Below are 15,357 nucleotides of genomic sequence, written 5' to 3'. Positions count from 1 at the left end.
CAACTCAAACAGAAAGCTGGACATCTTATTATTAACTATCTTAATATATCAAAGGACACTTCAGGCTCCTGCTGGAATAATGTTTTGTGGTTACAGCTTCCATTTTTCTCCTGGTGTGATAGCGAGTTCAACTGTTTACATAAGCCAATGCAAGGGGAAGTGCTTATCTCACCACATCACATTTTATTCTAAGGTCTCACCAAATAGACCCACAGATGTTTTACAATGTAAAGAAATTTTCAACTGAAGCATCCTGTGATGACTCTGATTAGGGAGATATACACACACACACACACACAAATATCAAATAACCAACTAAAATAGATCAACAGAACTTCCATGTTTTGAAAGACTAAGTTCCCATTAGAACTGGACAAAGAGCTGGATTTCTGAGGGTCAAATATATTCAACTTCCTTCTTTACCTTCTTCTATTACCTTAAAAAAAGATAAGAAAGAAAAACAGAGAGAAAGCCAAACTAAAATTTATTTTCCTTATTTGGCTTTCTTGCAACTGTCAAAACAAATTGAAAGCTTTTCTATTCAAAAGGAGATTGCTTTTGCTCCTAACACTGAGGGATTCCTTGCTCTTTTTTTCCCCCATGTTTTTACAGGGCATGGACTGTGGGTCACCTCCCTGGTTCTGCTTGCTGTGCACAGGCAAAATATTGACCTACACAAATCCAAGGTTAGGCCAGCAGGCCAGTCAGAAACCAAACTCCTATTCCGGCTACACAATGGGATTCCCTATTGCTTTATTCAGTCTAAACCCATCTTATTCGGCCCTCTTAGGGCTATATTCTCTCAGATCAACATAATTTATTTCCAGGACTTTTAATTTTCTTATATCTTATCCTCTTCTCAAGGCTTCCACACACTGTGAACTTCATTCACTGCTTATTCTTTTCTAAACCCACCCTCGGAAGAAAGAAACAATACAGTCCCCCCCAAGTTCCACGGGTGAAAGATTAGACAGAAAAGGCCACTGAGAAAGATGCAGCCTAGCCCTTCAGGCCACTGCAGTGCTCACAGGACAAAGGGAATGCAAGTCTCATGCTTCTAGCAGGCATTGCTTTCTTCTGGCACTTTGGCCGAAAAAAAAAAAATTAAGAAATAGACTATAAAGAACCTTTGTGGAGGGGAGGAAGTGAGGCAAGTCTTTTACATTTGTGTTATCTACAGACTTCATTGCAATTGATTCAGCTTTGTTCCTGAAAAAGCTTTCCGTATAGCAAACATGAAGCTTTGGTGTTTTCTTTGTTCAAGGTTAACTTTTTACAAGTCTGGTTTCCTCCCACTCACCCTGCTCTGCCACCAAGCTTTGGCATATAAAGCATTCCAAAGCAAAATAAAATGAAATGAAATAAAGCTTCTGCTGTCTGCTCTCAAGCTTGTCCCACTGGCATTTTAAAGCAATATTCAACTCTTCTATAGATGCAATTTTCTATCAGTTATTCTGCCCCAGGGTAGAACACCAAGTGCAACGTGAGGAAGGGGAGAGAAGTCTGCCTGGAATCACCTCTGTGCTAATATCTGTCAAGGTTCACTTACCAGAATCTCTTCCTCCTTATGCTGCAAGGACTTTTTTTTTTTTTACCTTTCTGCAAACCTGACATGAAGCCAAAAACTCCCAGTGAGGAAATATTTTCACTTAACTGTGCAAAGGTCAGACAAAAATGTGGTAAGGGCATTTTATTTTTCAACGCATATTAATCTCAGTTTCACTTGCCCATAGAGCAGAGCCGTTTGAAAAGCAGTGGAAGCCAATGCAGCATCTTAACGCAGATTCCTGGCAGGTATGGTTACCATGGGGCCGCAATGACCTGAGTGGTCAATGGCAGAATTACACAGCTCAGAGAATTTAGCCAGCACCTGTGTTGCCACTGTCTTCCTGTGGTGTCTTCTCAGTCTTTTAGTGGAAGTAATCCTTAAGTGGCTAAGTGAGGAGCTGTATCTAACCTTAGCCCAATATAAGTATTCCAATAACCACTTTACAATTTGCATCTGTGAAATGTAGAGAAAATTAATAAACACAAGAATGATGGGTGAAATGTCCAGGGAAGAAGTTGCATTTTTTTTTCTCAGTTAGTTTAAAAGCAAACAAAAATAAACCCTATTTTAAAGCCATTTATCTTCTTTTCTGGGATAACATATTCTTACTTTCCAAAAATCTATTTGGCGGTTGACTCATTGGAAAAGACTCTGATGCTGGGAGGGGTTGGGGGCAGGAGAAGAAGGGGACGACAGAGGATGAGATGGCTGGATGGCATCACCGACTCCATGGATGTGAGTCTGAGTGAACTCCGGGAGTTGGTGATGGACAGGGAGGCCTGGCGTGCTGCGATTCATGGGGTCGCAAAGAGTCAGACAGACTGAGCGACTGAACTGAACTGAACTGAAATTAGATCTATTGAGTTAGACAAGGCTGTGGTCCTAGTGTGATTAGATTGACTAGTTTTCTGTGATTATGGTTTGTGTGTCTGCCCTCTGATGCCCTCTTGCAACACCTAGTCTTACTTGGGTTTTTCTTACCTTGGACGTGGGGTATCTCTTCACGGCTGCTCCAGCAAAGCGCAGCCGCTGCTCCTTACCTTGGACGAGGGGTATCTCCTCACCGCTGCCCCTCCTGACCTTGAACGTGGAATAGCTCCTCTAGGCCCTCTTGCGCCCGCGCAGCCACCGCTCCTTGGACCTGAGGTTGCTCCTCCCAGCCGCCGCCCCTGGCCTCCTGCGTGAGGTAGCTCCTCTCGGCTCCTCCTGCGCCTTCGCAGCCTGGCACTCTCGGCCGCTGCCCCTGACCTCAGACGTGGGGTACTCTTCTTGGCCGCCGCCCCTCGGGCATGGGGTCCTCCCAGCTTCTGCTCCTGACCTCGGACGTGGGGTAGCTCCTCTCAGCCGTGCTATGTGTGCCAGTCGCAGCCGCCCACGCTATGTGTTAATTTTTGTTATGACTTCAAAACTTATCAGTAAAGTGCTCTATAGGGGAAATTATAAGTGGGTCCAAAATGAGCTAAGGCTTTTTGCTGCCTATAAAGTCTGCAGGGCGCTGGATCCCAGGAAGGTGTCCACAAGCCTTGGAGAGGAAACTCACAGGAGGGACCTCTGCCAGGCCCTTCCACCCCCCTATACCTGTTCATCTTGTTCTTGTCATTCAGGCCATTCTTCCCCAGCAACAGAATCTGCTGCACTTTGGCTACATTCCCTATAATGGCAGCGCTGTGGATCTTTCCGAGGTCCTTGTCTCAGATGTGATACCCAGGCTGGAAGTTGATTCTATGACCACTGTCTCTCCCCGGACTGATGGAGGAGCCTAAGGGCGACTCACCCTTCTTACTCCCAAAGCCAAAAATCTTCTTCATCACAGAGCCCACGGGCTTCAAACACACCTCACCTCTCCCTCAGCTCTTCACTGTCCCCGAAACCCAATACTAATGCTACAGATAAGCCTAAGCAGTTCCCCCACAATATCCCAGTTGGGAAGCTCCACTGTTTTCCAATCTAATCACAAGTCAATCTAATCACACTAGGACCACAGCCTTGTCTAACTCAATGAAACTAAGCCATGCCTGTGGGGCCACCCAAGATGGGCGGGTCATGGTGGAGAGGGCTGACAGAATGTGGTCCACTGGAGAAGGGAATGGCAAACCACTTCAGTATTCTTGCCTTGAGAACCCCATGAACGGTATGAAAAGGCAAAATGATAGGATACTGAAAGAGGAACTACCCAGGTCGGTAGGTGCCCAATATGCTACTGGAGATCAGTGGAGAAATAATTCCAGAAAGAATGAAGGGATGGAGCCAAAGTAAAAACAATATCCAGTTGTGGATGTGACTGGTCATAGAAGCAAGGTCTGGTGCTGTAAAGAACAATATTGCATAGGAACCTGGAACGTCAGGTCCATGAATCAAGGCAAATTGGAAGTGGTCAAACAAGAGATGGCAAGAGTGAACGTCGACATTCTAGGAATCAGTGGACTAAAATGGACTGGAATGGACTGGGAATGGGTGAATTTAACTCATATGACCATTATATCTACTACTGCAGGCAGGAATCCCTTAGAAGAAATGGAGCAGCCACCATGGTCAACAAAAGAGTCCGAAATGCAGTATTTGGATGCAATCTCTAAAACGACAGAATAATCTCTGTTCATTTCCAAGGCAAACCATTCAATATCACAGTAATCCAAGTCTATGCCCCAACCAGTAACGTTGAAGCAGCTGAGGTTGAAAGGTTCTATGAAGACCTACAAGACCTTTTAGAACTAACACCCAAAAAAGATGTCCTTTTCATTATAGGGGACTGGAATGCAAAAGTAGGAAGTCAAGAAACACCTGGAATAACAGGCAAACTTGGCCTTGGAATATGGAATGAAGCAGGGCAAAGGCTAATAGAGTTTTGCCAAGAAAATGCACTGGTCATAGCAAACACCCTCTTCCAAAAACACAAGAGAAGACTCTACACATGGACATCACCAGATGGTCAACACCAAAATCAGATTGATAATATTCTTTGCAGCCAAAGATGGAGAAGCTCTATATAGTCAACAAAAACAAGACCAGGAGCTGACTGTGGCTCTGATCATGAACTCCTTACTGCCAAATTCAGACTTAAATTGAAGAAAGTAGGGAAAACCACTAGACCATTCAGGTATGACCTAAATCAAATTCCTTATGATTATACAGTGGAAGAGAGAAATAGATTTAAGGGACTAGATCTGATAGATAGAGTGTCTGATGAACTATGGATGGAAGTTCATGACATTGTACAGGGGACAGGGATCAAGGCCATCCCCATGGAAAAGAAATGCAAAAAAGCAAAATGGCTGTCTGGGGAGGCCTTACAAAAAGCTGTAAAGAGAAGAGAAGCGAAAAGCAAAGGAGAAAAGGAAAGATATAAACATCTGAATGCAGAGTTCCAAAGAATAGCAAGGAGAGATAAGAAAGCCTTCCTCAGCGATCAATGCAAAGAAATGGAGGAAAACAACAGAATGGGAAAGACTAGAGATCTCTTCAAGAAAATTAGAGACACCAAGGGAACATTTCATGCAAAGATGGGCTCAATAAAGGACAGAAATTGTATGGACAGAAGCAGAAGATATTAAGAAGAGGTGGCAAGAATACACAGAAGAACTGTACAAAAAAGATCTTCAAGACCCAGATAATCATGATGGTGTGATCACTCACCTAGAGTCAGACATCCTGGAATGTGAAGTCAAGTGGGCCTTAGGAAACATCACTACGAACAAAGCTAGTAGAGGTGATGGAATTCCAGTTGAGCTATTCCAAATCCTGAAAGATGATTCTGTGAAAGTGCTACACTCAATATGCCACAAATTTGGAAAACTCAGCAGTGGCCACAGGACTGGAAAAGGTCAGTTTTCATTCCAATCCCAAAGAAAGGCAATGCCAAAGAATGCTCAAACTACCGCACAATTGCACTCATCTCACACGCTAGTAAAGTAATGCTCAAAATTCTCCAAGCCAGGCTTGAGCAATACGTGAACCGTGAACTTCCAGATGTTCAAGCTGGTTTTAGAAAAGGCAGAGGAACCAGAGATCAAATTGCCAACATCCGCTGGATCATGGAAAAAGCAAGAAAGTTCCAGAAAAACATCTATTTCTGCTTTATTGACTCTGCCAAAGCCTTTTACTGTGTGGATCACAATAAACTGTGGGAAATTCTGAAAGAGATGGGAATACCAGACCACCTGACCTGCCTCAGGAAGCAATAGTTAGAACTGGACATGGAAAAACAGACTGGTTCCAAATAGGAAAAGGAGTACGTCAAGGCTGTATATTGTCACCCTACTTATTTAATTTAACAGAGTACATCATGAGAAATGCTGGGCTGGAGAAAGCACAAGCTGGAATCAAGATTGCCGGGAGAAATAGCAATAACCTCAGATATGCAGATGACACCTCCCTTATGGCAGAAAGTGAAGAGGAAATAAAAAGCCTCTTGATGAAAGTGAAAGAGGAGAGGGAAAAAGTTGGCTTAAAGCTCAACATTCAGAAAACGAAGATCATGGCATCTGGCCCCATCAGTTCATGGGAAATAGATGAGGAAACAGTGGAAACAGTGTCAGACTTTATTTTGGGGGGCTCCAAAATCACTGCAGATGGTGACTGCAGCCATGAAATTAAAAGATGCTTACTCCTTGGAAGAAAAGTTATGACCAACCTAGATAGCATATTCAAAAGCAGAGACATTACTTTGCCAACAAAGGTCTGTCTAGTCAAGGTTATGGTTTTTCCAGTGGTCATGTATGGATGTGAGAGTTGGACTGGGAAGAAAGCTGAGCGCCGAAGAATTGATGCTTTTGAACTGTGGTGTTGGAGAAGACTCTTGAGAGTCCCTTGTTCTGCAAGGAGATCCAACCAGTCCGTTCTAAAGGAGATCAGTCCTTGGTGTCCTTTGGAAGGAATGATGCTAAAGCTGAAACCTCAGTACTTTGGCCACCTCATGCAAAGAGTTGACTCATTAGAAAAGACTCTGATGCTGGGAGGGATTGGGGGCAGGAGGAGAAGGGGACAACAGAGGATGAGATGGCTGGATGGCATCACCTCTTCAATGGACGTGAGTCTGAGTGAACTCCAGGAGTTGGTGATGGACAGGGAGGCCTGGCGTGCTGCGATTCATGGGGTCACAAAGAGTCGGACATGACTGAGTGACTGAACTGAACTGAAATTAGGTCTATTTCTGTGTCCTCCTTAAGTTTAACCTTCATCATATGTAGTATCCTTTTATTTAAAAGCTGTTACCTCCTTTATTATGAGCAGTAGGGAATTTGATTATTCATGCTAGTGATTAAATTGCCAAATCAGATCCAACCCAAAGAACAGTCTCCAACCACCACTGGTTGAGAATGATTCCTGGGCAGAACTCCAATAATAAAGGACTTCAGCATATAAAAAGGTTATGAAGGTGTATAACAACAGAAGATCCATTTCAGTACCTGTACAAAAGTTTGTTTCCCTCCCATCATCCTCCAGCTACTTAAGGCAAGCTCCTCCCCCCTCCCCCACTTGGTGCCAGGGTACAGAAAAGAAACAGACCTGTGTTAAGATGCAAGTATTTATATTTATGTGGCCACTGAAATCCCTTTAGCACTTTGAGGTTATGCTATTTTTACACAATATATGGAGCTGCTTTTTGAACTCTTAGATAAAACTTTTACATTAACAGCTACTGTTTACAGTCTAGCCCTAAGGCAAAGAAGGATGGAAAAACCAGGATTTTTTTTTTTTTATTTAAATCTTGCTGTTAAATCACGGGAGCTAGCTGAGCTCTTGGAGGAAAAACTCAGGAAGTAGCAGATCAAGAAAAGTAATCATTTTAAACTGATATCCCTTTATAAACTTAACTAAACCTGCTTTTATCAGACATTAAAAGTGGAATACAGTAGTAAGTTGTTTTCATTCCACTATTTGAAATATATAGAAGTCCTTTAAATGGCAGTTGAGTCAAACATACTTAACGTAAGTTGTCTGGGTGTCTATTTTTTTTTTTTTTAAGAGTTTGAAAAAGGGTAAAGCAATGTCTATTATATATAACTTCTATTTTATCTTAAGAAACACTTAAAATTCATGGCTCAATTTGTCCCTAGAGCAAAAACATGAAACACTGTTTATTACCTGCGGATTTTAAGTTCTGATTTTGTCTCTTCTAGAAGAAAATTAGTAATTCATTATTATTATTATCAGCAGCAGCAGCTATAGCAATGTGCACTGAGAAATTACAGGTTCTAAATTCTATTCTTGTCTTGTAAGTGCTAATATAAAAAGGAGGGGGAAAAAAACCGTAAGAGAAACTAATATACCCTGGTTAAAATGGAATGTTCAAGTGTGACATATGACATAGAAGGGCTTCTTCCCATGTTTACCAGCCATTAGAATTGGAGAAGACTTAGTAAAAGAGCTAGATTTGAAGTATACCATAATTTCTTTTCTAAATGACTCCCTTTCTTTATCATTATATTTAATTTATAAAAGGAGATGACTTTTACTAGCTTAGATTAACTGCATCTTTAAAAATATTTGTTTACTGATTTATGCCTTTCAAAATTGAATTGTGAGAATTAATTTCATGACTTTTAGATATCAGGGGTTTGCTCATGTCTATGTAGGACATAAACATATTAAACAAACTTCATTCATTGAAACAATTAGCTTTTTAATAACCTTGAATTATTGCTATTTTTTTAATATAATATCAGGTTATTTAGCTGTAATTTTTAATGATGAATGAATGTGTCCAATGACTAAAATAATGAAGATATTTTGAACTGTGGATCTGGAAAATTTTTATATCCATTATCTGTTAAAAGAAGAGAGAGAAGAAGCAATTTTACTGTATGTAATTTTTGATGTAGCACAAAGATTTTCCCCAGTATTTTGTAGCAGACCTAAGTTGCTTGACCTGCCTGTGTCTGTCTCACTTGGCCTGTCAAATCCATCAAATACTGATTGGAATAGATTACTGAGTTGATGGATCACCAGGATTAGGCCCATCTTTCTGCAAAAGACTCTGTAATCATGATGAGAGGTTATTGTTGCCTGGGAGCTCAAAAGAGACAAACTGCATTGCACACAAGGATCAACTGGAGCTGTTTGTAAGGCAACAGACATTGAAAAACAGAATGAGTCACAGCGTGTGCCACAAAGCCAGCCCAGTGAGCATCAGAAAGGTATGTCCAGCTCTCACAGAAAGTATGCTGCAATGTTTTAACTAAAATAATGTTTATATGAAATGTTTCCGAATAAACTGTATCTTTTCCTGAAACAATACTTAATTGAAATTCAATGTTTTATTTTTGGCTTTTATACAGAGAATGCAATGGTTTAAAGTCAGTGTCTTAATTTGATTTGAAATGTAAATTATATTATCTACCCATTAAAAAGCATATATAAATACGGATAAGTATGCAATAATTATTTAACATTGTGAACTTAGGCTTGGAAAAACTAATATTGTTGGGATTTTACCAGGTTAAGAGCCAATGACGGAAACTTGTCATAAAACCAGCCTTGTTGAATGTTTTAACATAGGATGTATGATTCAGCTCTTTTTAAGGATGTATTACTTGAATAAATTATACCAGCACTAAAATGCATGACCTGGAAACTTTAAAATACATTTTGCCTCAACTGTTATTAACGTGACATTTTTCTTTCTCTCTGACCTCTAGAAAATTGACTTTTCATTATGTACTACATATCTGTTTTCTTTTAGTTCATGAATGAAACAGGACCATTTTTTAAAAATAAATTCAGTTATACAGCAAGGCCTGTGTGCCCTCACTGAAAGAACATGTAAAATTTGACAAGTCCATATAGAGATGTGACCTCTGAGATGTACAGAACATTACTGGTAAGTAACATCTTCATGTACAATGTACTCTGATGATAGAAAAGCCAAAATGATATTTTCCATACCATGGCATACATTAATAGAAAGGGATTCTGCTAGGTACAGGATTATAGAACTGTATTTCCTCTCAACACAAAACCCTAATCTTCCCAGTCATTAAAGAATATCAACTTTCCTTGTACAGTAGATATTAGGCATTATAAAAGTTAAATATACTTTTCATATTCATCTGTGGACTGCAACTTCTAAATTTTAACATTCTGATATTAAAGATATTATGAAATATAATGAACATAACCTAGTTTGGAGTTTGTTAGGTATACTTTAGGACCTTTACATATATGTTTTCAAAGTTACTCTTCCTGAAGTCTTGTGAAGTAGATATGACTACCTTTATTTCAAAAATCTGGAAACCAAGGCTCAGAACATTTGTCCACAATCAGAGAACTGGTAAAAAGGAGTTAAAATTCAGTTTAATTGAATTTAACTGTATGGAAAGAGCCAAATTAGAAAGTTAGAATGATTTTCCTCCATGCTCTCAGAGCCACTATTTTTATATGAGAATGAATGTGCCTGTTCAATAGGTATTATTGTAAGAAGCAAGTTAAATTACACTTATTTACTACTGTGGTCTTGCCTTATTTTGTACATATGATCCTATATTGTGACTAGTTGCATATCAATTTCCCCCTTAAAATCTATGATGAAATTGTTATGCTCTTCAAAATGACTTGGATTGCATCTTGTTCATTTTTGTATCACCAGCACTGAACAAAATGCCTGATTTGCAGAAAATAATACCTGTATGAATAGATGAATTACTGCATCAAAACATAACTCTTTCATCTTAGAAGACTGAAAAGGGGGACTTAGAAAAGAATCCAATCCAAAATTCATTCTAGAACTGGTAATGAAAATTAATCACAGAATAGTGACCACAAAGCTTCCTAGCTTGCCAGGTTTATACATCTCTATTCTATTCTTGCCAGGTTTATGTCATCTGTATTCTGATTACATATTCTCATACACAAAGCACTGTTCATATCACTGAATTTTGTTTTCTGAGATTATATCTGACATATATAACAAATAACAATCACTTTAAGGTCTTTCATAGATTCAATGCATACTACTCCACATGCATTCTTACTGAACATTTCCCCAGGTAACATGTGCTAGGAAGACATATATGAATAAAATATCATTCTTACTAATCATAATCTTACAGTTTTACCATTGGAATAGCCTGGAAACCATAATTCAATGGTTTTAGTGCTACAGAAGTAAGTTCAAGGAGCTAAGGAAGAGTGGAGGAGGGAATAATCAGAGAAGATATATGAAATGGGTCTTGTGGGGAAAATGTGACTTTACCAAAAGAAATGGGCTAAGTAGTACATTCTAGGAAAAGGATTAATGACATTTAGGGTTATCCTCATATGAGTAGCCATAAGAGGCTAACTGAATATGTGAATATATCCCAATACAAATGGCAAACATTATCTGGAATGTTTTGAATTAGCCCAGGCTGTCTTGCTGGGGCTTCTCTGCCCTTGGAATGGGGTATCTCCACGTCCAAGTCAGGTATGACCTAAATCAAATCTCTTACAATTATACAGTGGAAGTGACAAATAGATTCAAGGGATTAGATCTGATAGAGTGTATGAAGAACTATAGATGAGGTTCATGGCATTGTAGAGGAGGCAGTGATCAAGAGCATCCCTAGGAAAAAGAAATGCAAAAAGACAAAATGGTTCTCTGAGGAGGGCTTACAAATAGCTATGAAAAGAAGAGAAGCAAAAGGCAAAGGAGAAAAGAAAAGATACACCCATCAGAATGCAGAGTTCCAAAGAATATCAAGGAGACATAAACAAGCCTTCCTCAGCAATCGATGCAAAGAAACAGAGGAAAACAACAGAATGGGAAAGACTAGAGATTTCTTCAAGAAAATCAGAGATACCAAGGGAACATTTCATGCAAAGATGAGCACAATAAAGGACAGATGGTATGGACTTAACAGAAGCAGAAGATATTAAGAAGAGGTGGTAAGAATACAAAGAAGAATTATACAAAAAATTTCTTCATGACCCAGATAATCACAATGGTGTGATCACTCACCTAGAGCCAGACACCCTGGCATGCAAAGTCAAATGGGCCTTAAGAAGCATCACTACGAACAAAGCTAGAGGAGGAGATGGAATTCCAGTTGAACTATTTCAAATCCTGAAATATGATGCTGTGAAAGTATTGCACTCAATATGACAGAAAAACTGGAAAACACAGCAGTGGCCACAGGACTGGAAAAGTTCACTTTTCATTCCAATCCCAAAGAAAGGCAATGCCAAAGAATGCTCAAACTACCACAAAATTGTATTCATCTCACATGCTAGCAAGGTAATGCTCAAAATTCTCTAAGACAGGCTTCAACAGTGCATGAACCGTGAACTTCCAGATGTTCAAGCTGGTTTTAAAAAATGGCAAAGGAACCAAAGATCAAATTGCCAGCATCTGTTGGATCATAGAAAAAAGCAAGAGAGTTCCAGAAAAACATCTATTTCTGCTTTATTGACAATGCCAAAGCCTTTGACTGTGTCGATCACAACAAATTGTTGGAAATTCTTGAAGAGATTGGAATACCAGACCACCTGATCTGCCTCCTGAGTAATCTGTAAGCAGGTAAAGAAGCAACAGTTAGAACTGGACATGGAACAACAGACTAGTTCCAAATGGGGAAAAGAGTCTTATTTAACTCATTGTCATATTGTCACCCTGCTTATTTAACTTATATGCAGAGTTCATCATGAGAAATGCTGGGCTGCATGAAGCACAAGCTGGAATCAAGATTGCCAGGAGAAATATCAATAACCTCAGATATGCAGATGACATCACCCTTAGGGCAGAAAGTGAAAAACTAAAGAGCCTTCTGATGAAAGTGAAAGTGGAGAGTGAAAAAGTTGGTTTAAGACTCAACATTCAGAAAACTAAGATCATGGCATCTGGTCCCATCACTTCATGGCAAATAGATGGGGAAACAATGGAAACAGTGAGAGACTTTAATTTGGGGGGCTCCAAAATCACTACAGATGGTGAGTTCAGCCATGAAATTAAAAGATGCTAACTCCTTGGAAGAAAAGCTATGACCAACCTAGTTCAGTTCAGTTCAGTTCAGTCGCTCAGTCGTGTCCGACTCTTTGCGACCCCATGAATAGCAGCACGCCAGGCCTCCCTGTCCATCACCAATTCCCGGAGTTCTCTCAGACTCATATCCATCGAGTCAGTGATGCCATCCAGCCATCTCATCCTCTGTCATCCCCTTCTCCTCCTGACCCCAATCCCTCCCAGCATCAGAGTCTTTTCCAATGAGTCAGCTCTTCACATGAGGTGGCCAAAGTACTGGAGTTTCAGCTTTAGCAGCAGTCCTTCCAAAGAAATCCCAGGGCTGATCTCCTTCAGAATGGACTGGTTGGATCTCCTTGCAGTCCAAGGAGCACTAATATGCTATCTAGACAGCATATTAAAAAGTGGAGACATTACTTTACCAACAAAGATGCATCTAGTCAACGCTATGGTTGTTCCATTAGTCATGTATGGATGTGAGAGTTGGACTATAAAGAAAGCTGAGCACCGAAGAATTGATGCTTTTGAACTGTGGTGTTGGAGAAGACTCTTGAGAGTCCCTTGGACTGCAAGGATATCCAACCCGCCCATCCTAAAGGAAATCAGTCCTGAATATTCATTGGAAGGAGTGATGCTGAAGCTGAAACTCCAATACTTTGGTCACCTGATGCAAAGAACTGACTTATTTGAAAAGTTCCTGATGCTGGGAAAGATTAAAGGCAGGAGGAGAAGGGGACAACAAAGGATGAGGTGGTTGGATAACATCACCAACTCAATGGACATGAGTTTGAGTAAACAGGAGTTGGTGATGGACAGGGAGGCCTGGCATGCTACAGTCCACACGGTTGCAAAGAGTCGGACCCGACAGCAACTGTACTGACCTGAACTGAGCCCAGGCTGTACTATTTGATGCCTGTCTGCTGTTCTGCTTCTTGACTTCCTTTCCTCTGGCTTTCAGTACTTCAATTTCTCTTGGACTAGCTTCTGACTCTCTTAGCCAAATTTCATTATTGACACCTCTGTGACCCTACTATTGCAAAACCACTTTGATCAGATAAAAATCCATCTATGACCGCATAAACTGGAAACTGGTATAGCACTGTGCTGGATAATGTCTTTGCTCACCTCCATGTAACAGGCACTAGATCTCAGTTGGCCTTGTACAAGTCACTTCCCTTTCTGTACCTTGGTTTCATTACTTGAAAATCATTTGAGACAACTCTTTTCTTAGATGTCACCTTTTAAAGAGACTTATCCTGAACACTGCATTCAATAAGGCAAAGTGCCCTTTCTCCTCATTATTCACACACACAACCCCAATTCTCCTAACCCTAAACTCTTGGCATACTTTGACTAATGACAGTATCTTTGTTTACTTGGGGGCTCTGGGCCATGCAGAAAAGTCTAACAATGTGATTTATGGTGGGGACTTTGAGTCATACAGTATCATCTCAACACCACAGAAGCTGGAGATTAAGGTGCACTATGTGGGCAGTAGAACATTTCTATGTGACTGGTTCCAAATAGGAAAAGGAGCACGTCAAGGCTGTAAGTTGTCACCCTGCTTATTTAACTTATATGCAGAGTACATCATGAGAAATGCTGGGCTGGAAGAAACACAAGCTGGAATCAAGATTCCAGGAGAAATATCAATAACCTCAGGTATGCAGATGACACCACCCTTATGGCAGAAAGTGAAGAGGAACAAAAAAAGCCTCTTGATAAAAGTGAAAGTGGAGAGTGAAAAAGTTGGCTTAAAGCTCAACATTCAGAAAACGAAGATCATGGCATCCAGTCCCATCACTTCATGGGAAATAGATGGGGAAACAGTGGAAACAGTGGCTGACTTTATTTTTCTGGGCTCCAAAATCACTGCAGATGGTGACTGCAGCCATGAAATTAAAAGACGTTTACTCCTTGGAAGGAAAGTTATGACCAACCTAGATAGCATATTCAAAAGCAGAGACATTACTTTGCCAACAAAGGTCCATCTAGTCAAGGCTATGGTTTTTCCAGTGGTCATGTATGGATGTGAGAGTTGGACTATGAAGAAGGCTGAGCGCTGAAGAATTGATGCTTTTGAACTGTGGTGTTGGAGAAGACTCTTGAGAGTCCCTTGGACTGCAAGGAGATCCAACCAGTCCATTCTGAAGGAGATCAGCCCTGGGATTTCTTTGGAAGGACTGCTGCTAAAGCTGAAACTCCAGTACTTTGGCCACCTCATGTGAAGAGTTGACTCATTGGAAAAGACTCTGATGCTGGGAGGCATTGGGGGCAGGAGGAGAAGGGGACGACAGAGGATGAGATGGCTGGATGGCATCACTAACTCGATGGACGTGAGTCTGAGTGAACTCCGGGAGTTGGTGATGGACAGGGAAGCCTGGCGTGCTGCGATTCATGGGGTCACAAAGAGTCGGACACGTGTGAGCGACTGAACTGAACTGAACTGAACACCAATAAAGATTCTGAACATTGTCTCAAATGAGATTTGCTACTTGGAAACACTCTGTGCTTATTACGACATGTTACTTCCATGAGGAGTTAATCATATCCCTGACTCCAGTGGGAGTGGACAATTGAAAAATCCACATTTATTAATAGGACACTTCTGGACTCTGCCCGATCATTCCCTTTCCTTTGCTGATTTTAATCTGGATCCTTTCACTGTAGTGAAACATATCTGTGAGTATAACAGCACTGAGTTCTGTCAGTCTTTCTACTGAATTGTCAAATCGAAGGGTATCTTGGGCCCCTTAAATTGCAATTGGCGTCAGAGGTGAGAGTGGTCTTATAGACTGTTCTCTAATTCATCTGTTATGTTCATATTTTATCCCAGGTGCCCTTCACTAGAATGTAAACTCTATGAGGTCAAAGA

The 15,357-nt window shown here is 40.6% G+C and overlaps 1 long non-coding RNA gene across 10 annotated transcripts in view; it reads right to left on the bottom strand.

Annotated features, from left to right (window-relative positions):
- Positions 1-15,357, bottom strand: part of LOC129629089 (uncharacterized) — a 352,035-nt gene that overhangs the window by 236,168 nt on the left and 100,510 nt on the right. The window contains exon 5 of one of the 10 annotated variants that reach the window (XR_008703066.1): positions 7,198-8,315. The exons of 8 other annotated variants lie outside the window; for them this stretch is intronic. This is a non-coding gene — a long non-coding RNA (uncharacterized LOC129629089). Of the gene's footprint in view, positions 1-7,197; positions 8,316-14,326; positions 14,871-15,357 lie in introns of those variants that run through there. One more of the 10 variants, XR_008703068.1, reaches the window with a different exon arrangement.

This window comes from Bubalus kerabau, chromosome 1 (genome assembly GCF_029407905.1).
Source record: "Bubalus kerabau isolate K-KA32 ecotype Philippines breed swamp buffalo chromosome 1, PCC_UOA_SB_1v2, whole genome shotgun sequence".
NCBI lineage: Eukaryota > Metazoa > Chordata > Mammalia > Artiodactyla > Bovidae > Bubalus > Bubalus kerabau.
This window is presented reverse-complemented; position numbering and strand designations above follow the sequence as displayed.